Source organism: Engystomops pustulosus, chromosome 9, assembly GCF_040894005.1.
Source record: "Engystomops pustulosus chromosome 9, aEngPut4.maternal, whole genome shotgun sequence".
In the NCBI taxonomy this organism is placed as follows: Eukaryota; Metazoa; Chordata; class Amphibia; order Anura; family Leptodactylidae; genus Engystomops; species Engystomops pustulosus.
The window spans coordinates 64,919,771-64,937,756 of record NC_092419.1 but is presented as its reverse complement, the minus strand read 5'-3'; the positions used below and the strand labels follow the sequence as shown (position 1 = coordinate 64,937,756).

Here is a 17,986-nt window from a genome sequence, read left to right as displayed (position 1 = left end):
ACTAACGCAATTTTCAGGTTCAAAAAGGTCAACGAAACTTGGGATTCCCAGCCAGTCTCCCATGCTGGTACTTGCCAAGCCTTAAGCTGCATTGCTGCTGCGATCTGACGAGAGCAGGCACATTCAGCTTAGAATGGCCGTTGACAGCAGCTGTTCAGTTTGAACCTTCTTTTACTATCTCATAGAGAAACTAACACAATTTTCAGGTTCAAAAAGGTCAACGGAACTTGGGATTCCCAGCCAGTCTCCCATGCTGGTACTTGCCAAGCCTTAAGCTGCATTGCTGCTGCGATCTGACGAGAGCAGGCACATTCAGCTTAGAATGGCCGTTGACAGCAGCTGTTCAGTTTGAACCTTCTTTTACTATCTCATAGAGAAACTAACACAATTTTCAGGTTCAAAAAGGTCAACGGAACTTGGGATTCGCAGCCAGTCTCCCATGCTGGTACTTGCCAAGCCTTAAGCCGCATCGCTGCTGTGATCCGACAAGAGCACGCACATTCAGCTTAGAATGGCCGTTGACAACAGCTGTTCAATTTGAACCTTCTTTTACTATCTCATAGAGAAACTAACGCAATTTTCAGGTTCAAAAAGGTCAACGAAACTTGGGATTCCCAGCCAGTCTCCCATGCTGGTACTTGCCAAGCCTTAAGCTGCATTGCTGCTGCGATCTGACGAGAGCAGGCACATTCAGCTTAGAATGGCCGTTGACAGCAGCTGTTCAATTTGAACCTTCTTTTACCATCTTTGACAGCGAAACTAACAATTTTCAGGTTCAAAAAGGTCAACAGAACTTGGGATTCCCAGCCAGTCTCCCATGCTGGTACTTGCCAAGCCTTAAGCTTCATTGCTGCTGCGATCTGACGAGAGCAAGCACATTCAGCTTAGAATGGCCGTTGACAGCAGCTGTTCAATTTGAACCTTCTTTTACTATCTCATAGAGAAACTAACACAATTTTCAGGTTCAAAAAGGTCAACGGAACTTGGGATTCCCAGCCAGTCTCCCATGCTGGTACTTGCCAAGCCTTAAGCTGCATTGCTGCTGCGATCTGACGAGAGCAGGCACATTCAGCTTAGAATGGCCGTTGACAGCAGCTGTTCAGTTTGAACCTTCTTTTACTATCTCATAGAGAAACTAACACAATTTTCAGGTTCAAAAAGGTCAACGGAACTTGGTATTCCCAGCCAGTCTCCCATGCTGGTACTTGCCAAGCCTTAAGCTGCATTGCTGCTGCGATCTGACGAGAGCAGGCACATTCAGCTTAGAATGGCCGTTGACAGCAGCTGTTCAATTTGAACCTTCTTTTACTATCTCATAGAGAAACTAACACAATTTTCAGGTTCAAAAAGGTTAACGGAACTTGGGATTCCCAGCCAGTCTCCCATGCTGGTACTTGCCAAGCCTTAAGCTGCATTGCTGCTGCGATCTGACGAGAGCACGCACATTCAGCTTAGAATGGCCGTTGACAGCAGCTGTTCAATTTGAACCTTCTTTTACTATCTCATAGAGAAACTAACACAATGTTCAGGTTCAAAAAGGTCAACAGAACTTGGGATTCCCAGCCAGTCTCCCATGCTGTTACTTGCCAAGCCTTAAGCTGCATTGCTGCTGCGATCTGACGAGAGCAGGCACATTCAGCTTAGAATGGCCGTTGACAGCAGCTGTTCAGTTTGAACCTTCTTTTACTATCTCATAGAGAAACTAACACAATTTTCAGGTTCAAAAAGGTCAACGGAACTTGGGATTCCCAGCCAGTCTCCCATGCTGGTACTTGCCAAGCCTTAAGCTGCATTGCTGCTGCGATCTGACGAGAGCAGGCACATTCAGCTTAGAATGGCCGTTGACAGCAGCTGTTCAATTTGAACCTTCTTTTACCATCTTTGACAGAGAAACTAACAATTTTCAGGTTCAAAAAGGTCAACAGAACTTGGGATTCGCAGCCAGTCTCCCATGCTGGTACTTGCCAAGCCTTAAGCCGCATCGCTGCTGTGATCCGACAAGAGCACGCACATTCAGCTTAGAATGGCCGTTGACAGCAGCTGTTCAATTTGAACCTTCTTTTACTATCTCATAGAGAAACTAACACAATTTTCAGGTTCAAAAAGGTCAACGAAACTTGGGATTCCCAGCCAGTCTCCCATGCTGGTACTTGCCAAGCCTTTAGCTGCATTGCTGCTGCAATCTGACGAGAGCAGGCACATTCAGCTTAGAATGGCCCTTGACAGCAGCTGTTCAATTTGAACCTTCTTTTACCATCTTTGACAGAGAAACTAACAATTTTCAGGTTCAAAAAGGTCAACAGAACTTGGGATTCCCAGCCAGTCTCCCATGCTGGTACTTGCCAAGCCTTAAGCTGCATTGCTGCTGCGATCTGACGAGAGCAAGCACATTCAGCTTAGAATGGCCGTTGACAGCAGCTGTTCAATTTGAACCTTCTTTTACTATCTCATAGAGAAACTAACACAATTTTCAGGTTCAAAAAGGTCAACAGAACTTGGGATTCCCAGCCAGTCTCCCATGCTGGTACTTGCCAAGCCTTAAGCTGCATTGCTGCTGCGATCTGACGAGAGCAGGCACATTCAGCTTAGAATGGCCGTTGACAGCAGCTGTTCAGTTTGAACCTTCTTTTACTATCTCATAGAGAAACTAACACAATTTTCAGGTTCAAAAAGGTCAACGGAACTTAGGATTCTCAGCCAGTCTCCCATGCTGGTACTTGCCAAGCCTTAAGCTGCATTGCTGCTGCGATCTGACGAGAGCAGGCACATTCAGCTTAGAATGGCCGTTGACAGCAGCTGTTCAGTTTGAACCTTCTTTTACTATCTCATAGAGAAACTAACACAATTTTCAGGTTCAAAAAGGTCAACGGAACTTGGTATTCCCAGCCAGTCTCCCATGCTGGTACTTGCCAAACCTTAAGCTGCATTGCTGCTGCGATGTGACGAGAGCAGGCACATTCAGCTTAGAATGGCCGTTGACAGCAGCTGTTCAATTTGAACCTTCTTTTACTATCTCATAGAGAAACTAACACAATTTTCAGGTTCAAAAAGGTTAACGGAACTTGGGATTCCCAGCGAGTCTCCCATGCTGGTACTTGCCAAGCCTTAAGCTGCATTGCTGCTGCGATCTGACGAGAGCAGGCACATTCAGCTTAGAATGGCCGTTGACAGCAGCTGTTCAATTTGAACCTTCTTTTACCATCTTTGACAGAGAAACTAACAATTTTCAGGTTCAAAAAGGTCAACAGAACTTGGGATTCCCAGCCAGTCTCCCATACTGGTACTTGCCAAGCCTTAATCTGCATTGCTGCTGCGATCTGACGAGAGCAGGCACATTCAGCTTAGAATGGCCGTTGACAGCAGCTGTTCAATTTGAACCTTCTTTTACTATCTCATAGAAAAACTAACACAATTTTCAGGTTCAAAAAGGTCAACAGAACTTGGGATTCCCAGCCAGTCTCCCATGCTGGTACTTGCCAAGCCTTAAGCTGCATTGCTGCTGCGATCTGACGAGAGCAGGCACATTCAGCTTAGAATGGCCGTTGACAGCAGCTGTTCAATTTGAACCTTCTTTTACTATCTCATAGAGAAACTAACACAATTTTCAGGTTCAAAAAGGTCAACGGAACTTGGGATTCCCAGCCAGTCTCCCATGCTGGTACTTGCCAAGCCTTAAGCTGCATTGCTGCTGCGATCTGACGAGAGCAGGCACATTCAGCTTAGAATGGCCGTTGATAGCAGCTGTTCAGTTTGAACCTTCTTTTACTATCTCATAGAGAAACTAACACAATTTTCAGGTTCAAAAAGGTCAACAGAACTTGGGATTCCCAGCCAGTCTCCCATGCTGGTACTTGCCAAGCCTTAAGCTGCATTGCTGCTGCGATCTGACGAGAGCAGGCACATTCAGCTTAGAATGGCCGTTGACAGCAGCTGTTCAATTTGAACCTTCTTTTACTATCTCATAGAGAAACTAACACAATTTTCAGGTTCAAAAAGTTCAACGGAACTTGGGATTCCCAGCCAGTCTCCCATGCTGGTACTTGCCAAGCCTTAAGCTGCATTGCTGCTGCGATCTGACGAGAGCAGGCACATTCAGCTTAGAATGGCCGTTGACAGCAGCTGTTCAATTTGAACCTTCTTTTACTATCTCATAGAGAAACTAACACAATTTTCAGGTTCAAAAAGGTCAACGGAACTTGGGATTCCCAGCCAGTCTCCCATGCTGGTACTTGCCAAGCCTTAAGCTGCATTGCTGCTGCGATCTGACGAGAGCAGGCACATTCAGCTTAGAATTGCCGTTGACAGCCGCTGTTCAATTTGAACCTTCTTTTACTATCTCATAGAGAAACTAACACAATTTTCAGGTTCAAAAAGGTTAACGGAACTTGGGATTCCCAGCCAGTCTCCCATGCTGGTACTTGCCAAGCCTTAAGCTGCATTGCTGCTGCGATCTGACGAGAGCAGGCACATTCAGCTTAGAATGGCCGTTGACAGCAGCTGTTCAATTTGAACCTTCTTTTACCATCTTTGACAGAGAAACTAACAATTTTCAGGTTCAAAAAGGTCAACAGAACTTGGGATTCCCAGCCAGTCTCCCATGCTGGTACTTGCCAAGCCTTAAGCTGCATTGCTGCTGCGATCTGACGAGAGCAAGCACATTCAGCTTAGAATGGCCGTTGACAGCAGCTGTTCAATTTGAACCTTCTTTTACTATCTCATAGAGAAACTAACACAATTTTCAGGTTCAAAAAGGTCAACAGAACTTGGGATTCCCAGCCAGTCTCCCATGCTGGTACTTGCCAAGCCTTAAGCTGCATTGCTGCTGCGATCTGACGAGAGCAGGCACATTCAGCTTAGAATGGCCGTTGACAGCAGCTGTTCAATTTGAACCTTCTTTTACTATCTCATAGAGAAACTAACACAATTTTCAGGTTCAAAAAGGTTAACGGAACTTGGGATTCCCAGCCAGTCTCCCATGCTGGTACTTGCCAAGCCTTAAGCTGCATTGCTGCTGCGATCTGACGAGAGCAGGCACATTCAGCTTAGAATGGCCGTTGACAGCAGCTGTTCAATTTGAACCTTCTTTTACTATCTCATAGAGAAACTAACACAATTTTCAGGTTCAAAAAGGTCAACGGAACTTGGGATTCCCAGCCAGTCTCCCATGCTGTTACTTGCCAAGCCTTAAGCTGCATTGCTGCTGCGATCTGACGAGAGCAGGCACATTCAGCTTAGAATGGCCGTTGACAGCAGCTGTTCAGTTTGAACCTTCTTTTACTATCTCATAGAGAAACTAACACAATTTTCAGGTTCAAAAAGGTCAACGGAACTTGGGATTCCCAGCCAGTCTCCCATGCTGGTACTTGCCAAGCCTTAAGCTGCATTGCTGCTGCGATCTGACGAGAGCAGGCACATTCAGCTTAGAATGGCCGTTGACAGCAGCTGTTCAATTTGAACCTTCTTTTACTATCTCATAGAGAAACTAACACAATTTTCAGGTTCAAAAAGGTCAACGGAACTTGGGATTCCCAGCCAGTCTCCCATGCTGGTACTTGCCAAGCCTTAAGCTGCATTGCTGCTGCGATCTGATGAGAGCAGGCACATTCAGCTTAGAATGGCCGTTGACAGCAGCTGTTCAATTTGAACCTTCTTTTACTATCTCATAGAGAAACTAACACAATTTTCAGGTTCAAAAAGTTAAACGGAACTTGGGATTCCCAGCCAGTCTCCCATGCTGGTACTTGCCAAGCCTTAAGCTGCTGCGATCTGACAAGAGCAGGCACATTCAGCTTAGAATGGCCGTTGACAGCAGCTGTTCAATTTGAACCTTCTTTTACTATCTCATAGAGAAACTAACACAATTTTCAGGTTCAAAAAGGTCAACGGAACTTGGGATTCCCAGCCAGTCTCCCATGCTGGTACTTGCCAAGCCTTAAGCTGCATTGCTGCTGCGATCTGACGAGAGCAGGCACATTCAGCTTAGAATGGCCGTTGACAGCAGCTGTTCAATTTGAACCTTCTTTTACTATCTCATAGAGAAACTAACACAATTTTCAGGTTCAAAAAGGTCAACGGAACTTGGGATTCCCAGCCAGTCTCCCATGCTGGTACTTGCCAAGCCTTAAGCTGCATTGCTGCTGCGATCTGACGAGAGCAGGCACATTCAGCTTAGAATGGCCATTGACAGCAGCTGTTCAATTTGAACCTTCTTTTACTATCTCATAGAGAAACTAACACAATTTTCAGGTTCAAAAAGGTCAACGGAACTTGGGATTCCCAGCCAGTCTCCCATGCTGGTACTTGCCAAGCCTTAAGCTGCATTGCTGCTGCGATCTGACGAGAGCAGGCACATTCAGCTTAGAATGGCCGTTGACAGCAGCTGTTCAATTTGAACCTTCTTTTACTATCTCATAGAGAAACTAACACAATTTTCAGGTTCAAAAAGGTCAACGGAACTTGGGATTCCCAGCCAGTCTCCCATGCTGGTACTTGCCAAGCCTTAAGCTGCATTGCTGCTGCGATCTGATGAGAGCAGGCACATTCAGCTTAGAATGGCCGTTGACAGCAGCTGTTCAATTTGAACCTTCTTTTACTATCTCATAGAGAAACTAACACAATTTTCAGGTTCAAAAAGTTAAACGGAACTTGGGATTCCCAGCCAGTCTCCCATGCTGGTACTTGCCAAGCCTTAAGCTGCTGCGATCTGACAAGAGCAGGCACATTCAGCTTAGAATGGCCGTTGACAGCAGCTGTTCAATTTGAACCTTCTTTTACTATCTCATAGAGAAACTAACACAATTTTCAGGTTCAAAAAGGTCAACGGAACTTGGGATTCCCAGCCAGTCTCCCATGCTGGTACTTGCCAAGCCTTAAGCTGCATTGCTGCTGCGATCTGACGAGAGCAGGCACATTCAGCTTAGAATGGCCGTTGACAGCAGCTGTTCAATTTGAACCTTCTTTTACTATCTCATAGAGAAACTAACACAATTTTCAGGTTCAAAAAGGTCAACGGAACTTGGGATTCCCAGCCAGTCTCCCATGCTGGTACTTGCCAAGCCTTAAGCTGCATTGCTGCTGCGATCTGACGAGAGCAGGCACATTCAGCTTAGAATGGCCATTGACAGCAGCTGTTCAATTTGAACCTTCTTTTACTATCTCATAGAGAAACTAACACAATTTTCAGGTTCAAAAAGGTCAACGGAACTTGGGATTCCCAGCCAGTCTCCCATGCTGGTACTTGCCAAGCCTTAAGCTGCATTGCTGCTGCGATCTGACGAGAGCAGGCACATTCAGCTTAGAATGGCCGTTGACAGCAGCTGTTCAGTTTGAACCTTCTTTTACTATCTCATAGAGAAACTAACACAATTTTCAGGTTCAAAAAGGTCAACGGAACTTGGGATTCGCAGCCAGTCTCCCATGCTGGTACTTGCCAAGCCTTAAGCCGCATCACTGCTGTGATCCGACAAGAGCACGCACATTCAGCTTAGAATGGCCGTTGACAACAGCTGTTCAATTTGAACCTTCTTTTACTATCTCATAGAGAAACTAACACAATTTTCAGGTTCAAAAGGTCAACGAAACTTGGGATTCCCAGCCAGTCTCCCATGCTGGTACATGCCAAGCCTTAAGCTGCATTGCTGCTGCGATCTGACGAGAGCAGGCACATTCAGCTTAGAATGGCCGTTGACAGCAGTTGTTCAATTTGAACCTTCTTTTACCATCTTTGACAGAGAAACTAACAATTTTCAGGTTCAAAAAGGTCAACAGAACTTGGGATTCCCAGCCAGTCTCCCATGCTGGTACTTGCCAAGCCTTAAGCTGCATTGCTGCTGCGATCTGACGAGAGCAGGCACATTCAGCTTAGAATGGCCGTTGACAGCAGCTGTTCAGTTTGAACCTTCTTTTACTATCTCATAGAGAAACTAACACAATTTTCAGGTTCAAAAAGGTCAACGGAACTTGGTATTCCCAGCCAGTCTCCCATGCTGGTACTTGCCAAGCCTTAAGCTGCATTGCTGCTGCGATCTGACGAGAGCAGGCACATTCAGCTTAGAATGGCCGTTGACAGCAGCTGTTCAATTTGAACCTTCTTTTACTATCTCATAGAGAAACTAACACAATTTTCAGGTTCAAAAAGGTTAACGGAACTTGGGATTCCCAGCCAGTCTCCCATGCTGGTACTTGCCAAGCCTTAAGCTGCATTGCTGCTGCGATCTGACGAGAGCACGCACATTCAGCTTAGAATGGCCGTTGACAGCAGCTGTTCAATTTGAACCTTCTTTTACTATCTCATAGAGAAACTAACACAATGTTCAGGTTCAAAAAGGTCAACGGAACTTGGGATTCCCAGCCAGTCTCCCATGCTGTTACTTGCCAAGCCTTAAGCTGCATTGCTGCTGCGATCTGACGAGAGCAGGCACATTCAGCTTAGAATGGCCGTTGACAGCAGCTGTTCAATTTGAACCTTCTTTTACTATCTCATAGAGAAACTAACACAATTTTCAGGTTCAAAAAGGTCAACGGAACTTGGGATTCCCAGCCAGTCTCCCATGCTGGTACTTGCCAAGCCTTAAGCTGCATTGCTGCTGCGATCTGACGAGAGCAGGCACATTCAGCTTAGAATGGCCGTTGACAGCAGCTGTTCAATTTGAACCTTCTTTTACCATCTTTGACAGAGAAACTAACAATTTTCAGGTTCAAAAAGGTCAACAGAACTTGGGATTCGCAGCCAGTCTCCCATGCTGGTACTTGCCAAGCCTTAAGCCGCATCGCTGCTGTGATCCGACAAGAGCACGCACATTCAGCTTAGAATGGCCGTTGACAGCAGCTGTTCAATTTGAACCTTCTTTTACTATCTCATAGAGAAACTAACACAATTTTCAGGTTCAAAAAGGTCAACGGAACTTGGTATTCCCAGCCAGTCTCCCATGCTGGTACTTGCCAAGCCTTAAGCTGCATTGCTGCTGCGATCTGACGAGAGCAGGCACATTCAGCTTAGAATGGCCGTTGACAGCAGCTGTTCAATTTGAACCTTCTTTTACTATCTCATAGAGAAACTAACACAATTTTCAGGTTCAAAAAGGTTAACGGAACTTGGGATTCCCAGCCAGTCTCCCATGCTGGTACTTGCCAAGCCTTAAGCTGCATTGCTGCTGCGATCTGACGAGAGCACGCACATTCAGCTTAGAATGGCCGTTGACAGCAGCTGTTCAATTTGAACCTTCTTTTACTATCTCATAGAGAAACTAACACAATGTTCAGGTTCAAAAAGGTCAACGGAACTTGGGATTCCCAGCCAGTCTCCCATGCTGTTACTTGCCAAGCCTTAAGCTGCATTGCTGCTGCGATCTGACGAGAGCAGGCACATTCAGCTTAGAATGGCCGTTGACAGCAGCTGTTCAATTTGAACCTTCTTTTACTATCTCATAGAGAAACTAACACAATTTTCAGGTTCAAAAAGGTCAACGGAACTTGGGATTCCCAGCCAGTCTCCCATGCTGGTACTTGCCAAGCCTTAAGCTGCATTGCTGCTGCGATCTGACGAGAGCAGGCACATTCAGCTTAGAATGGCCGTTGACAGCAGCTGTTCAATTTGAACCTTCTTTTACCATCTTTGACAGAGAAACTAACAATTTTCAGGTTCAAAAAGGTCAACAGAACTTGGGATTCGCAGCCAGTCTCCCATGCTGGTACTTGCCAAGCCTTAAGCCGCATCGCTGCTGTGATCCGACAAGAGCACGCACATTCAGCTTAGAATGGCCGTTGACAGCAGCTGTTCAATTTGAACCTTCTTTTACTATCTCATAGAGAAACTAACACAATTTTCAGGTTCAAAAAGGTCAACGAAACTTGGGATTCCCAGCCAGTCTCCCATGCTGGTACTTGCCAAGCCTTTAGCTGCATTGCTGCTGCAATCTGACGAGAGCAGGCACATTCAGCTTAGAATGGCCCTTGACAGCAGCTGTTCAATTTGAACCTTCTTTTACCATCTTTGACAGAGAAACTAACAATTTTCAGGTTCAAAAAGGTCAACAGAACTTGGGATTCCCAGCCAGTCTCCCATGCTGGTACTTGCCAAGCCTTAAGCTGCATTGCTGCTGCGATCTGACGAGAGCAAGCACATTCAGCTTAGAATGGCCGTTGACAGCAGCTGTTCAATTTGAACCTTCTTTTACTATCTCATAGAGAAACTAACACAATTTTCAGGTTCAAAAAGGTCAACGGAACTTAGGATTCTCAGCCAGTCTCCCATGCTGGTACTTGCCAAGCCTTAAGCTGCATTGCTGCTGCGATCTGACGAGAGCAGGCACATTCAGCTTAGAATGGCCGTTGACAGCAGCTGTTCAGTTTGAACCTTCTTTTACTATCTCATAGAGAAACTAACACAATTTTCAGGTTCAAAAAGGTCAACGGAACTTGGTATTCCCAGCCAGTCTCCCATGCTGGTACTTGCCAAACCTTAAGCTGCATTGCTGCTGCGATGTGACGAGAGCAGGCACATTCAGCTTAGAATGGCCGTTGACAGCAGCTGTTCAATTTGAACCTTCTTTTACTATCTCATAGAGAAACTAACACAATTTTCAGGTTCAAAAAGGTTAACGGAACTTGGGATTCCCAGCGAGTCTCCCATGCTGGTACTTGCCAAGCCTTAAGCTGCATTGCTGCTGCGATCTGACGAGAGCAGGCACATTCAGCTTAGAATGGCCGTTGACAGCAGCTGTTCAATTTGAACCTTCTTTTACCATCTTTGACAGAGAAACTAACAATTTTCAGGTTCAAAAAGGTCAACAGAACTTGGGATTCCCAGCCAGTCTCCCATGCTGGTACTTGCCAAGCCTTAATCTGCATTGCTGCTGCGATCTGACGAGAGCAGGCACATTCAGCTTAGAATGGCCGTTGACAGCAGCTGTTCAATTTGAACCTTCTTTTACTATCTCATAGAAAAACTAACACAATTTTCAGGTTCAAAAAGGTCAACAGAACTTGGGATTCCCAGCCAGTCTCCCATGCTGGTACTTGCCAAGCCTTAAGCTGCATTGCTGCTGCGATCTGACGAGAGCAGGCACATTCAGCTTAGAATGGCCGTTGACAGCAGCTGTTCAATTTGAACCTTCTTTTACTATCTCATAGAGAAACTAACACAATTTTCAGGTTCAAAAAGGTCAACGGAACTTGGGATTCCCAGCCAGTCTCCCATGCTGGTACTTGCCAAGCCTTAAGCTGCATTGCTGCTGCGATCTGACGAGAGCAGGCACATTCAGCTTAGAATGGCCGTTGATAGCAGCTGTTCAGTTTGAACCTTCTTTTACTATCTCATAGAGAAACTAACACAATTTTCAGGTTCAAAAAGGTCAACAGAACTTGGGATTCCCAGCCAGTCTCCCATGCTGGTACTTGCCAAGCCTTAAGCTGCATTGCTGCTGCGATCTGACGAGAGCAGGCACATTCAGCTTAGAATGGCCGTTGACAGCAGCTGTTCAATTTGAACCTTCTTTTACTATCTCATAGAGAAACTAACACAATTTTCAGGTTCAAAAAGTTCAACGGAACTTGGGATTCCCAGCCAGTCTCCCATGCTGGTACTTGCCAAGCCTTAAGCTGCATTGCTGCTGCGATCTGACGAGAGCAGGCACATTCAGCTTAGAATGGCCGTTGACAGCAGCTGTTCAATTTGAACCTTCTTTTACTATCTCATAGAGAAACTAACACAATTTTCAGGTTCAAAAAGGTCAACGGAACTTGGGATTCCCAGCCAGTCTCCCATGCTGGTACTTGCCAAGCCTTAAGCTGCATTGCTGCTGCGATCTGACGAGAGCAGGCACATTCAGCTTAGAATTGCCGTTGACAGCCGCTGTTCAATTTGAACCTTCTTTTACTATCTCATAGAGAAACTAACACAATTTTCAGGTTCAAAAAGGTTAACGGAACTTGGGATTCCCAGCCAGTCTCCCATGCTGGTACTTGCCAAGCCTTAAGCTGCATTGCTGCTGCGATCTGACGAGAGCAGGCACATTCAGCTTAGAATGGCCGTTGACAGCAGCTGTTCAATTTGAACCTTCTTTTACCATCTTTGACAGAGAAACTAACAATTTTCAGGTTCAAAAAGGTCAACAGAACTTGGGATTCCCAGCCAGTCTCCCATGCTGGTACTTGCCAAGCCTTAAGCTGCATTGCTGCTGCGATCTGACGAGAGCAAGCACATTCAGCTTAGAATGGCCGTTGACAGCAGCTGTTCAATTTGAACCTTCTTTTACTATCTCATAGAGAAACTAACACAATTTTCAGGTTCAAAAAGGTCAACAGAACTTGGGATTCCCAGCCAGTCTCCCATGCTGGTACTTGCCAAGCCTTAAGCTGCTGCGATCTGACAAGAGCAGGCACATTCAGCTTAGAATGGCCGTTGACAGCAGCTGTTCAATTTGAACCTTCTTTTACTATCTCATAGAGAAACTAACACAATTTTCAGGTTCAAAAAGGTCAACGGAACTTGGGATTCGCAGCCAGTCTCCCATGCTGGTACTTGCCAAGCCTTAAGCCGCATCGCTGCTGTGATCCGACAAGAGCACGCACATTCAGCTTAGAATGGCCGTTGACAACAGCTGTTCAATTTGAACCTTCTTTTACTATCTCATAGAGAAACTAACACAATTTTCAGGTTCAAAAGGTCAACGAAACTTGGGATTCCCAGCCAGTCTCCCATGCTGGTACATGCCAAGCCTTAAGCTGCATTGCTGCTGCGATCTGACGAGAGCAGGCACATTCAGCTTAGAATGGCCGTTGACAGCAGCTGTTCAATTTGAACCTTCTTTTACCATCTTTGACAGAGAAACTAACAATTTTCAGGTTCAAAAAGGTCAACAGAACTTGGGATTCCCAGCCAGTCTCCCATGCTGGTACTTGCCAAGCCTTAAGCTGCATTGCTGCTGCGATCTGACGAGAGCAGGCACATTCAGCTTAGAATGGCCGTTGACAGCAGCTGTTCAATTTGAACCTTCTTTTACCATCTTTGACAGAGAAACTAACAATTTTCAGGTTCAAAAAGGTCAACAGAACTTGGGATTCCCAGCCAGTCTCCCATGCTGGTACTTGCCAAGCCTTAAGCTGCATTGCTGCTGCGATCTGACGAGAGCAAGCACATTCAGCTTAGAATGGCCGTTGACAGCAGCTGTTCAATTTGAACCTTCTTTTACTATCTCATAGAGAAACTAACACAATTTTCAGGTTCAAAAAGGTCAACGGAACTTGGGATTCTCAGCCAGTCTCCCATGCTGGTACTTGCCAAGCCTTAAGCTGCATTGCTGCTGCGATCTGACGAGAGCAGGCACATTCAGCTTAGAATGGCCGTTGACAGCAGCTGTTCAGTTTGAACCTTCTTTTACTATCTCATAGAGAAACTAACACAATTTTCAGGTTCAAAAAGGTCAACAGAACTTGGGATTACCAGCCAGTCTCCCATGCTGGTACTTGCCAAGCCTTAAGCTGCATTGCTGCTGCGATCTGACGAGAGCAGGCACATTCAGCTTAGAATGGCCGTTGACAGCAGCTGTTCAATTTGAACCTTCTTTTACTATCTCATAGAGAAACTAACACAATTTTCAGGTTCAAAAAGGTTAACGGAACTTGGGATTCCCAGCCAGTCTCCCATGCTGGTACTTGCCAAGCCTTAAGCTGCATTGCTGCTGCAATCTGACGAGAGCAGGCACATTCAGCTTAGAATGGCCGTTGACAGCAGCTGTTCAATTTGAACCATCTTTTACTATCTCATAGAGAAACTAACACAATTTTCAGGTTCAAAAAGGTCAACGGAACTTGGGATTCCCAGCCAGTCTCCCATGCTGTTACTTGCCAAGCCTTAAGCTGCATTGCTGCTGCGATCTGACGAGAGCAGGCACATTCAGCTTAGAATGGCCGTTGACAGCAGCTGTTCAGTTTGAACCTTCTTTTACTATCTCATAGAGAAACTAACACAATTTTCAGGTTCAAAAAGGTCAACGGAACTTGGGATTCCCAGCCAGTCTCCCATGCTGGTACTTGCCAAGCCTTAAGCTGCATTGCTGCTGCGATCTGACGAGAGCAGGCACATTCAGCTTAGAATGGCCGTTGACAGCAGCTGTTCAATTTGAACCTTCTTTTACTATCTCATAGAGAAACTAACACAATTTTCAGGTTCAAAAAGGTCAACGGAACTTGGGATTCCCAGCCAGTCTCCCATGCTGGTACTTGCCAAGCCTTAAGCTGCATTGCTGCTGCGATCTGATGAGAGCAGGCACATTCAGCTTAGAATGGCCGTTGACAGCAGCTGTTCAATTTGAACCTTCTTTTACTATCTCATAGAGAAACTAACACAATTTTCAGGTTCAAAAAGGTCAACGGAACTTGGGATTCCCAGCCAGTCTCCCATGCTGGTACTTGCCAAGCCTTAAGCTGCTGCGATCTGACAAGAGCAGGCACATTCAGCTTAGAATGGCCGTTGACAGCAGCTGTTCAATTTGAACCTTCTTTTACTATCTCATAGAGAAACTAACACAATTTTCAGGTTCAAAAAGGTCAACGGAACTTGGGATTCCCAGCCAGTCTCCCATGCTGGTACTTGCCAAGCCTTAAGCTGCATTGCTGCTGCGATCTGACGAGAGCAGGCACATTCAGCTTAGAATGGCCGTTGACAGCAGCTGTTCAATTTGAACCTTCTTTTACTATCTCATAGAGAAACTAACACAATTTTCAGGTTCAAAAAGGTCAACGGAACTTGGGATTCCCAGCCAGTCTCCCATGCTGGTACTTGCCAAGCCTTAAGCTGCATTGCTGCTGCGATCTGACGAGAGCAGGCACATTCAGCTTAGAATGGCCGTTGACAGCAGCTGTTCAATTTGAACCTTCTTTTACTATCTCATAGAGAAACTAACACAATTTTCAGGTTCAAAAAGGTCAACGGAACTTGGGATTCCCAGCCAGTCTCCCATGCTGGTACTTGCCAAGCCTTAAGCTGCATTGCTGCTGCGATCTGACGAGAGCAGGCACATTCAGCTTAGAATGGCCGTTGACAGCAGCTGTTCAGTTTGAACCTTCTTTTACTATCTCATAGAGAAACTAACACAATTTTCAGGTTCAAAAAGGTCAACGGAACTTGGGATTCGCAGCCAGTCTCCCATGCTGGTACTTGCCAAGCCTTAAGCCGCATCGCTGCTGTGATCCGACAAGAGCACGCACATTCAGCTTAGAATGGCCGTTGACAACAGCTGTTCAATTTGAACCTTCTTTTACTATCTCATAGAGAAACTAACACAATTTTCAGGTTCAAAAAGGTCAACGAAACTTGGGATTCCCAGCCAGTCTCCCATGCTGGTACATGCCAAGCCTTAAGCTGCATTGCTGCTGCGATCTGACGAGAGCAGGCACATTCAGCTTAGAATGGCCGTTGACAGCAGCTGTTCAATTTGAACCTTCTTTTACCATCTTTGACAGAGAAACTAACAATTTTCAGGTTCAAAAAGGTCAACAGAACTTGGGATTCCCAGCCAGTCTCCCATGCTGGTACTTGCCAAGCCTTAAGCTGCATTGCTGCTGCGATCTGACGAGAGCAGGCACATTCAGCTTAGAATGGCCGTTGACAGCAGCTGTTCAATTTGAACCTTCTTTTACCATCTTTGACAGAGAAACTAACAATTTTCAGGTTCAAAAAGGTCAACAGAACTTGGGATTCCCAGCCAGTCTCCCATGCTGGTACTGGCCAAGCCTTAAGCTGCATTGCTGCTGCGATCTGACGAGAGCAAGCACATTCAGCTTAGAATGGCCGTTGACAGCAGCTGTTCAATTTGAACCTTCTTTTACTATCTCATAGAGAAACTAACACAATTTTCAGGTTCAAAAAGGTCAACGGAACTTGGGATTCTCAGCCAGTCTCCCATGCTGGTACTTGCCAAGCCTTAAGCTGCATTGCTGCTGCGATCTGACGAGAGCAGGCACATTCAGCTTAGAATGGCCGTTGACAGCAGCTGTTCAGTTTGAACCTTCTTTTACTATCTCATAGAGAAACTAACACAATTTTCAGGTTCAAAAAGGTCAACAGAACTTGGGATTCCCAGCCAGTCTCCCATGCTGGTACTTGCCAAGCCTTAAGCTGCATTGCTGCTGCGATCTGACGAGAGCAGGCACATTCAGCTTAGAATGGCCGTTGACAGCAGCTGTTCAATTTGAACCTTCTTTTACTATCTCATAGAGAAACTAACACAATTTTCAGGTTCAAAAAGGTTAACGGAACTTGGGATTCCCAGCCAGTCTCCCATGCTGGTACTTGCCAAGCCTTAAGCTGCATTGCTGCTGCGATCTGACGAGAGCAGGCACATTCAGCTTAGAATGGCCGTTGACAACAGCTGTTCAATTTGAACCTTCTTTTACCATCTTTGACAGAGAAACTAACAATTTTCAGGTTCAAAAAGGTCAACAGAACTTGGGATTCCCAGCCAGTCTCCCATGCTGGTACTTGCCAAGCCTTAATCTGCATTGCTGCTGCGATCTGACGAGAGCAGGCACATTCAGCTTAGAATGGCCGTTGACAGCAGCTGTTCAATTTGAACCTTCTTTTACTATCTCATAGAAAAACTAACACAATTTTCAGGTTCAAAAAGGTCAACAGAACTTGGGATTCCCAGCCAGTCTCCCATGCTGGTACTTGCCAAGCCTTAAGCTGCATTGCTGCTGCGATCTGACGAGAGCAGGCACATTCAGCTTAGAATGGCCGTTGACAGCAGCTGTTCAATTTGAACCTTCTTTTACTATCTCATAGAGAAACTAACACAATTTTCAGGTTCAAAAAGGTCAACGGAACTTGGGATTCCCAGCCAGTCTCCCATGCTGGTACTTGCCAAGCCTTAAGCTGCATTGCTGCTGCGATCTGACGAGAGCAGGCACATTCAGCTTAGAATGGCCGTTGACAGCAGCTGTTCAGTTTGAACCTTCTTTTACTATCTCATAGAGAAACTAACACAATTTTCAGGTTCAAAAAGGTCAACGGAAGTTGGGATTCCCAGCCAGTCTCCCATGCTGGTACTTGCCAAGCCTTAAGCTGCATTGCTGCTGCGATCTGATGAGAGCAGGCACATTCAGCTTAGAATGGCCGTTGACAGCAGCTGTTCAATTTGAACCTTCTTTTACTATCTCATAGAGAAACTAACACAATTTTCAGGTTCAAAAAGGTCAACGGAACTTGGGATTCCCAGCCAGTCTCCCATGCTGGTACTTGCCAAGCCTTAAGCTGCTGCGATCTGACAAGAGCAGGCACATTCAGCTTAGAATGGCCGTTGACAGCAGCTGTTCAATTTGAACCTTCTTTTACTATCTCATAGAGAAACTAACAAAATTTTCAGGTTCAAAAAAGTCAACAGAACTTGGGATTCCCAGCCAGTCTCCCATGCTGGTACTTGCCAAGCCTTAAGCTGCATTGCTGCTGCGATCTGACGAGAGCAGGCACATTCAGCTTAGAATGGCCGTTGACAGCAGCTGTTCAGTTTGAACCTTCTTTTACTATCTCATAGAGAAACTAACACAATTTTCAGGTTCAAAAAGGTCAACGGAACTTAGGATTCACAGCCAGTCTCCCATGCTGGTACTTGCCAAGCCTTAAGCTGCATTGCTGCTGCGATCTGACGAGAGCAGGCACATTCAGCTTAGAATGGCCGTTGACAGCAGCTGTTCAATTTGAACCTTCTTTTACCATCTTTGACAGAGAAACTAACAATTTTCAGGTTCAAAAAGGTCAACAGAACTTGGGATTGCCAGCCAGTCTCCCATGCTGGTACTTGCCAAGCCTTAAGCTGCATTGCTGCTGCGATCTGATGAGAGCAAGCACGTTCAGTTTAGAATGGCCGTTGACAGCAGCTGTTCAATTTGAACCTTCTTTTACTATCTCATAGAGAAACTAACACAATTTTCAGGTTCAAAAAGGTCAACGGAACTTGGGATTCTCAGCCAGTCTCCCATGCTGGTACTT

The 17,986-nt window shown here is 45.7% G+C and overlaps 78 pseudogenes; all 78 read right to left on the bottom strand.

The window, feature by feature from the left end:
* Positions 1-26: 26 nt before the first annotated feature.
* On the bottom strand, positions 27-145 carry LOC140083463 (5S ribosomal RNA; annotated as a pseudogene).
* Positions 146-215: 70 nt separating this feature from the next.
* On the bottom strand, positions 216-334 carry LOC140094871 (5S ribosomal RNA; annotated as a pseudogene).
* A 259-nt stretch (positions 335-593) lies between these two features.
* On the bottom strand, positions 594-712 carry LOC140083462 (5S ribosomal RNA; annotated as a pseudogene).
* A 70-nt stretch (positions 713-782) lies between these two features.
* LOC140095787 (5S ribosomal RNA) lies at positions 783-901 on the bottom strand (annotated as a pseudogene).
* A 70-nt stretch (positions 902-971) lies between these two features.
* On the bottom strand, positions 972-1,090 carry LOC140094859 (5S ribosomal RNA; annotated as a pseudogene).
* A 70-nt stretch (positions 1,091-1,160) lies between these two features.
* Positions 1,161-1,279, bottom strand: LOC140078211 (5S ribosomal RNA; annotated as a pseudogene).
* A 70-nt stretch (positions 1,280-1,349) lies between these two features.
* On the bottom strand, positions 1,350-1,468 carry LOC140095637 (5S ribosomal RNA; annotated as a pseudogene).
* A 70-nt stretch (positions 1,469-1,538) lies between these two features.
* On the bottom strand, positions 1,539-1,657 carry LOC140092900 (5S ribosomal RNA; annotated as a pseudogene).
* A 70-nt stretch (positions 1,658-1,727) lies between these two features.
* On the bottom strand, positions 1,728-1,846 carry LOC140094847 (5S ribosomal RNA; annotated as a pseudogene).
* A 448-nt stretch (positions 1,847-2,294) lies between these two features.
* On the bottom strand, positions 2,295-2,413 carry LOC140085304 (5S ribosomal RNA; annotated as a pseudogene).
* A 70-nt stretch (positions 2,414-2,483) lies between these two features.
* Positions 2,484-2,602, bottom strand: LOC140079476 (5S ribosomal RNA; annotated as a pseudogene).
* Positions 2,603-2,672: 70 nt separating this feature from the next.
* Positions 2,673-2,791, bottom strand: LOC140093862 (5S ribosomal RNA; annotated as a pseudogene).
* Positions 2,792-3,050: 259 nt separating this feature from the next.
* Positions 3,051-3,169, bottom strand: LOC140086712 (5S ribosomal RNA; annotated as a pseudogene).
* A 70-nt stretch (positions 3,170-3,239) lies between these two features.
* On the bottom strand, positions 3,240-3,358 carry LOC140089292 (5S ribosomal RNA; annotated as a pseudogene).
* A 70-nt stretch (positions 3,359-3,428) lies between these two features.
* On the bottom strand, positions 3,429-3,547 carry LOC140079475 (5S ribosomal RNA; annotated as a pseudogene).
* Positions 3,548-3,617: 70 nt separating this feature from the next.
* LOC140085049 (5S ribosomal RNA) lies at positions 3,618-3,736 on the bottom strand (annotated as a pseudogene).
* Positions 3,737-3,806: 70 nt separating this feature from the next.
* On the bottom strand, positions 3,807-3,925 carry LOC140079474 (5S ribosomal RNA; annotated as a pseudogene).
* Positions 3,926-3,995: 70 nt separating this feature from the next.
* Positions 3,996-4,114, bottom strand: LOC140087022 (5S ribosomal RNA; annotated as a pseudogene).
* A 70-nt stretch (positions 4,115-4,184) lies between these two features.
* LOC140083961 (5S ribosomal RNA) lies at positions 4,185-4,303 on the bottom strand (annotated as a pseudogene).
* Positions 4,304-4,373: 70 nt separating this feature from the next.
* On the bottom strand, positions 4,374-4,492 carry LOC140086650 (5S ribosomal RNA; annotated as a pseudogene).
* A 70-nt stretch (positions 4,493-4,562) lies between these two features.
* On the bottom strand, positions 4,563-4,681 carry LOC140085302 (5S ribosomal RNA; annotated as a pseudogene).
* A 70-nt stretch (positions 4,682-4,751) lies between these two features.
* On the bottom strand, positions 4,752-4,870 carry LOC140079473 (5S ribosomal RNA; annotated as a pseudogene).
* Positions 4,871-4,940: 70 nt separating this feature from the next.
* LOC140086649 (5S ribosomal RNA) lies at positions 4,941-5,059 on the bottom strand (annotated as a pseudogene).
* A 70-nt stretch (positions 5,060-5,129) lies between these two features.
* On the bottom strand, positions 5,130-5,248 carry LOC140091424 (5S ribosomal RNA; annotated as a pseudogene).
* Positions 5,249-5,318: 70 nt separating this feature from the next.
* On the bottom strand, positions 5,319-5,437 carry LOC140094835 (5S ribosomal RNA; annotated as a pseudogene).
* Positions 5,438-5,507: 70 nt separating this feature from the next.
* On the bottom strand, positions 5,508-5,626 carry LOC140099011 (5S ribosomal RNA; annotated as a pseudogene).
* A 251-nt stretch (positions 5,627-5,877) lies between these two features.
* Positions 5,878-5,996, bottom strand: LOC140094823 (5S ribosomal RNA; annotated as a pseudogene).
* A 70-nt stretch (positions 5,997-6,066) lies between these two features.
* On the bottom strand, positions 6,067-6,185 carry LOC140082826 (5S ribosomal RNA; annotated as a pseudogene).
* A 70-nt stretch (positions 6,186-6,255) lies between these two features.
* LOC140094811 (5S ribosomal RNA) lies at positions 6,256-6,374 on the bottom strand (annotated as a pseudogene).
* A 70-nt stretch (positions 6,375-6,444) lies between these two features.
* Positions 6,445-6,563, bottom strand: LOC140098998 (5S ribosomal RNA; annotated as a pseudogene).
* A 251-nt stretch (positions 6,564-6,814) lies between these two features.
* LOC140094798 (5S ribosomal RNA) lies at positions 6,815-6,933 on the bottom strand (annotated as a pseudogene).
* Positions 6,934-7,003: 70 nt separating this feature from the next.
* On the bottom strand, positions 7,004-7,122 carry LOC140082825 (5S ribosomal RNA; annotated as a pseudogene).
* Positions 7,123-7,192: 70 nt separating this feature from the next.
* Positions 7,193-7,311, bottom strand: LOC140094786 (5S ribosomal RNA; annotated as a pseudogene).
* Positions 7,312-7,569: 258 nt separating this feature from the next.
* LOC140090354 (5S ribosomal RNA) lies at positions 7,570-7,688 on the bottom strand (annotated as a pseudogene).
* A 70-nt stretch (positions 7,689-7,758) lies between these two features.
* On the bottom strand, positions 7,759-7,877 carry LOC140079472 (5S ribosomal RNA; annotated as a pseudogene).
* Positions 7,878-7,947: 70 nt separating this feature from the next.
* Positions 7,948-8,066, bottom strand: LOC140078199 (5S ribosomal RNA; annotated as a pseudogene).
* A 70-nt stretch (positions 8,067-8,136) lies between these two features.
* Positions 8,137-8,255, bottom strand: LOC140095636 (5S ribosomal RNA; annotated as a pseudogene).
* A 70-nt stretch (positions 8,256-8,325) lies between these two features.
* LOC140091423 (5S ribosomal RNA) lies at positions 8,326-8,444 on the bottom strand (annotated as a pseudogene).
* Positions 8,445-8,514: 70 nt separating this feature from the next.
* Positions 8,515-8,633, bottom strand: LOC140094773 (5S ribosomal RNA; annotated as a pseudogene).
* Positions 8,634-8,892: 259 nt separating this feature from the next.
* Positions 8,893-9,011, bottom strand: LOC140078188 (5S ribosomal RNA; annotated as a pseudogene).
* Positions 9,012-9,081: 70 nt separating this feature from the next.
* Positions 9,082-9,200, bottom strand: LOC140095635 (5S ribosomal RNA; annotated as a pseudogene).
* Positions 9,201-9,270: 70 nt separating this feature from the next.
* Positions 9,271-9,389, bottom strand: LOC140091422 (5S ribosomal RNA; annotated as a pseudogene).
* Positions 9,390-9,459: 70 nt separating this feature from the next.
* On the bottom strand, positions 9,460-9,578 carry LOC140094761 (5S ribosomal RNA; annotated as a pseudogene).
* Positions 9,579-10,026: 448 nt separating this feature from the next.
* LOC140085301 (5S ribosomal RNA) lies at positions 10,027-10,145 on the bottom strand (annotated as a pseudogene).
* A 70-nt stretch (positions 10,146-10,215) lies between these two features.
* Positions 10,216-10,334, bottom strand: LOC140093861 (5S ribosomal RNA; annotated as a pseudogene).
* A 259-nt stretch (positions 10,335-10,593) lies between these two features.
* Positions 10,594-10,712, bottom strand: LOC140086711 (5S ribosomal RNA; annotated as a pseudogene).
* A 70-nt stretch (positions 10,713-10,782) lies between these two features.
* On the bottom strand, positions 10,783-10,901 carry LOC140089319 (5S ribosomal RNA; annotated as a pseudogene).
* A 70-nt stretch (positions 10,902-10,971) lies between these two features.
* LOC140079470 (5S ribosomal RNA) lies at positions 10,972-11,090 on the bottom strand (annotated as a pseudogene).
* Positions 11,091-11,160: 70 nt separating this feature from the next.
* On the bottom strand, positions 11,161-11,279 carry LOC140085047 (5S ribosomal RNA; annotated as a pseudogene).
* Positions 11,280-11,349: 70 nt separating this feature from the next.
* LOC140079469 (5S ribosomal RNA) lies at positions 11,350-11,468 on the bottom strand (annotated as a pseudogene).
* Positions 11,469-11,538: 70 nt separating this feature from the next.
* Positions 11,539-11,657, bottom strand: LOC140087021 (5S ribosomal RNA; annotated as a pseudogene).
* A 70-nt stretch (positions 11,658-11,727) lies between these two features.
* Positions 11,728-11,846, bottom strand: LOC140083960 (5S ribosomal RNA; annotated as a pseudogene).
* A 70-nt stretch (positions 11,847-11,916) lies between these two features.
* LOC140086648 (5S ribosomal RNA) lies at positions 11,917-12,035 on the bottom strand (annotated as a pseudogene).
* A 70-nt stretch (positions 12,036-12,105) lies between these two features.
* LOC140085299 (5S ribosomal RNA) lies at positions 12,106-12,224 on the bottom strand (annotated as a pseudogene).
* Positions 12,225-12,663: 439 nt separating this feature from the next.
* LOC140090353 (5S ribosomal RNA) lies at positions 12,664-12,782 on the bottom strand (annotated as a pseudogene).
* A 70-nt stretch (positions 12,783-12,852) lies between these two features.
* LOC140079468 (5S ribosomal RNA) lies at positions 12,853-12,971 on the bottom strand (annotated as a pseudogene).
* A 70-nt stretch (positions 12,972-13,041) lies between these two features.
* LOC140085298 (5S ribosomal RNA) lies at positions 13,042-13,160 on the bottom strand (annotated as a pseudogene).
* Positions 13,161-13,230: 70 nt separating this feature from the next.
* Positions 13,231-13,349, bottom strand: LOC140086102 (5S ribosomal RNA; annotated as a pseudogene).
* A 70-nt stretch (positions 13,350-13,419) lies between these two features.
* LOC140094430 (5S ribosomal RNA) lies at positions 13,420-13,538 on the bottom strand (annotated as a pseudogene).
* Positions 13,539-13,608: 70 nt separating this feature from the next.
* Positions 13,609-13,727, bottom strand: LOC140095504 (5S ribosomal RNA; annotated as a pseudogene).
* Positions 13,728-13,797: 70 nt separating this feature from the next.
* On the bottom strand, positions 13,798-13,916 carry LOC140091421 (5S ribosomal RNA; annotated as a pseudogene).
* A 70-nt stretch (positions 13,917-13,986) lies between these two features.
* On the bottom strand, positions 13,987-14,105 carry LOC140094749 (5S ribosomal RNA; annotated as a pseudogene).
* Positions 14,106-14,175: 70 nt separating this feature from the next.
* Positions 14,176-14,294, bottom strand: LOC140092223 (5S ribosomal RNA; annotated as a pseudogene).
* Positions 14,295-14,545: 251 nt separating this feature from the next.
* Positions 14,546-14,664, bottom strand: LOC140094737 (5S ribosomal RNA; annotated as a pseudogene).
* Positions 14,665-14,734: 70 nt separating this feature from the next.
* On the bottom strand, positions 14,735-14,853 carry LOC140094725 (5S ribosomal RNA; annotated as a pseudogene).
* Positions 14,854-14,923: 70 nt separating this feature from the next.
* On the bottom strand, positions 14,924-15,042 carry LOC140094713 (5S ribosomal RNA; annotated as a pseudogene).
* Positions 15,043-15,301: 259 nt separating this feature from the next.
* On the bottom strand, positions 15,302-15,420 carry LOC140090346 (5S ribosomal RNA; annotated as a pseudogene).
* Positions 15,421-15,490: 70 nt separating this feature from the next.
* LOC140079466 (5S ribosomal RNA) lies at positions 15,491-15,609 on the bottom strand (annotated as a pseudogene).
* Positions 15,610-15,679: 70 nt separating this feature from the next.
* LOC140086742 (5S ribosomal RNA) lies at positions 15,680-15,798 on the bottom strand (annotated as a pseudogene).
* A 70-nt stretch (positions 15,799-15,868) lies between these two features.
* On the bottom strand, positions 15,869-15,987 carry LOC140086094 (5S ribosomal RNA; annotated as a pseudogene).
* A 70-nt stretch (positions 15,988-16,057) lies between these two features.
* LOC140079465 (5S ribosomal RNA) lies at positions 16,058-16,176 on the bottom strand (annotated as a pseudogene).
* A 70-nt stretch (positions 16,177-16,246) lies between these two features.
* Positions 16,247-16,365, bottom strand: LOC140086647 (5S ribosomal RNA; annotated as a pseudogene).
* A 70-nt stretch (positions 16,366-16,435) lies between these two features.
* LOC140089318 (5S ribosomal RNA) lies at positions 16,436-16,554 on the bottom strand (annotated as a pseudogene).
* A 70-nt stretch (positions 16,555-16,624) lies between these two features.
* LOC140079464 (5S ribosomal RNA) lies at positions 16,625-16,743 on the bottom strand (annotated as a pseudogene).
* Positions 16,744-16,813: 70 nt separating this feature from the next.
* LOC140094701 (5S ribosomal RNA) lies at positions 16,814-16,932 on the bottom strand (annotated as a pseudogene).
* A 70-nt stretch (positions 16,933-17,002) lies between these two features.
* Positions 17,003-17,121, bottom strand: LOC140092145 (5S ribosomal RNA; annotated as a pseudogene).
* A 251-nt stretch (positions 17,122-17,372) lies between these two features.
* Positions 17,373-17,491, bottom strand: LOC140082103 (5S ribosomal RNA; annotated as a pseudogene).
* Positions 17,492-17,561: 70 nt separating this feature from the next.
* Positions 17,562-17,680, bottom strand: LOC140094196 (5S ribosomal RNA; annotated as a pseudogene).
* Between the last annotated feature and the right edge of the window lie 306 nt (positions 17,681-17,986).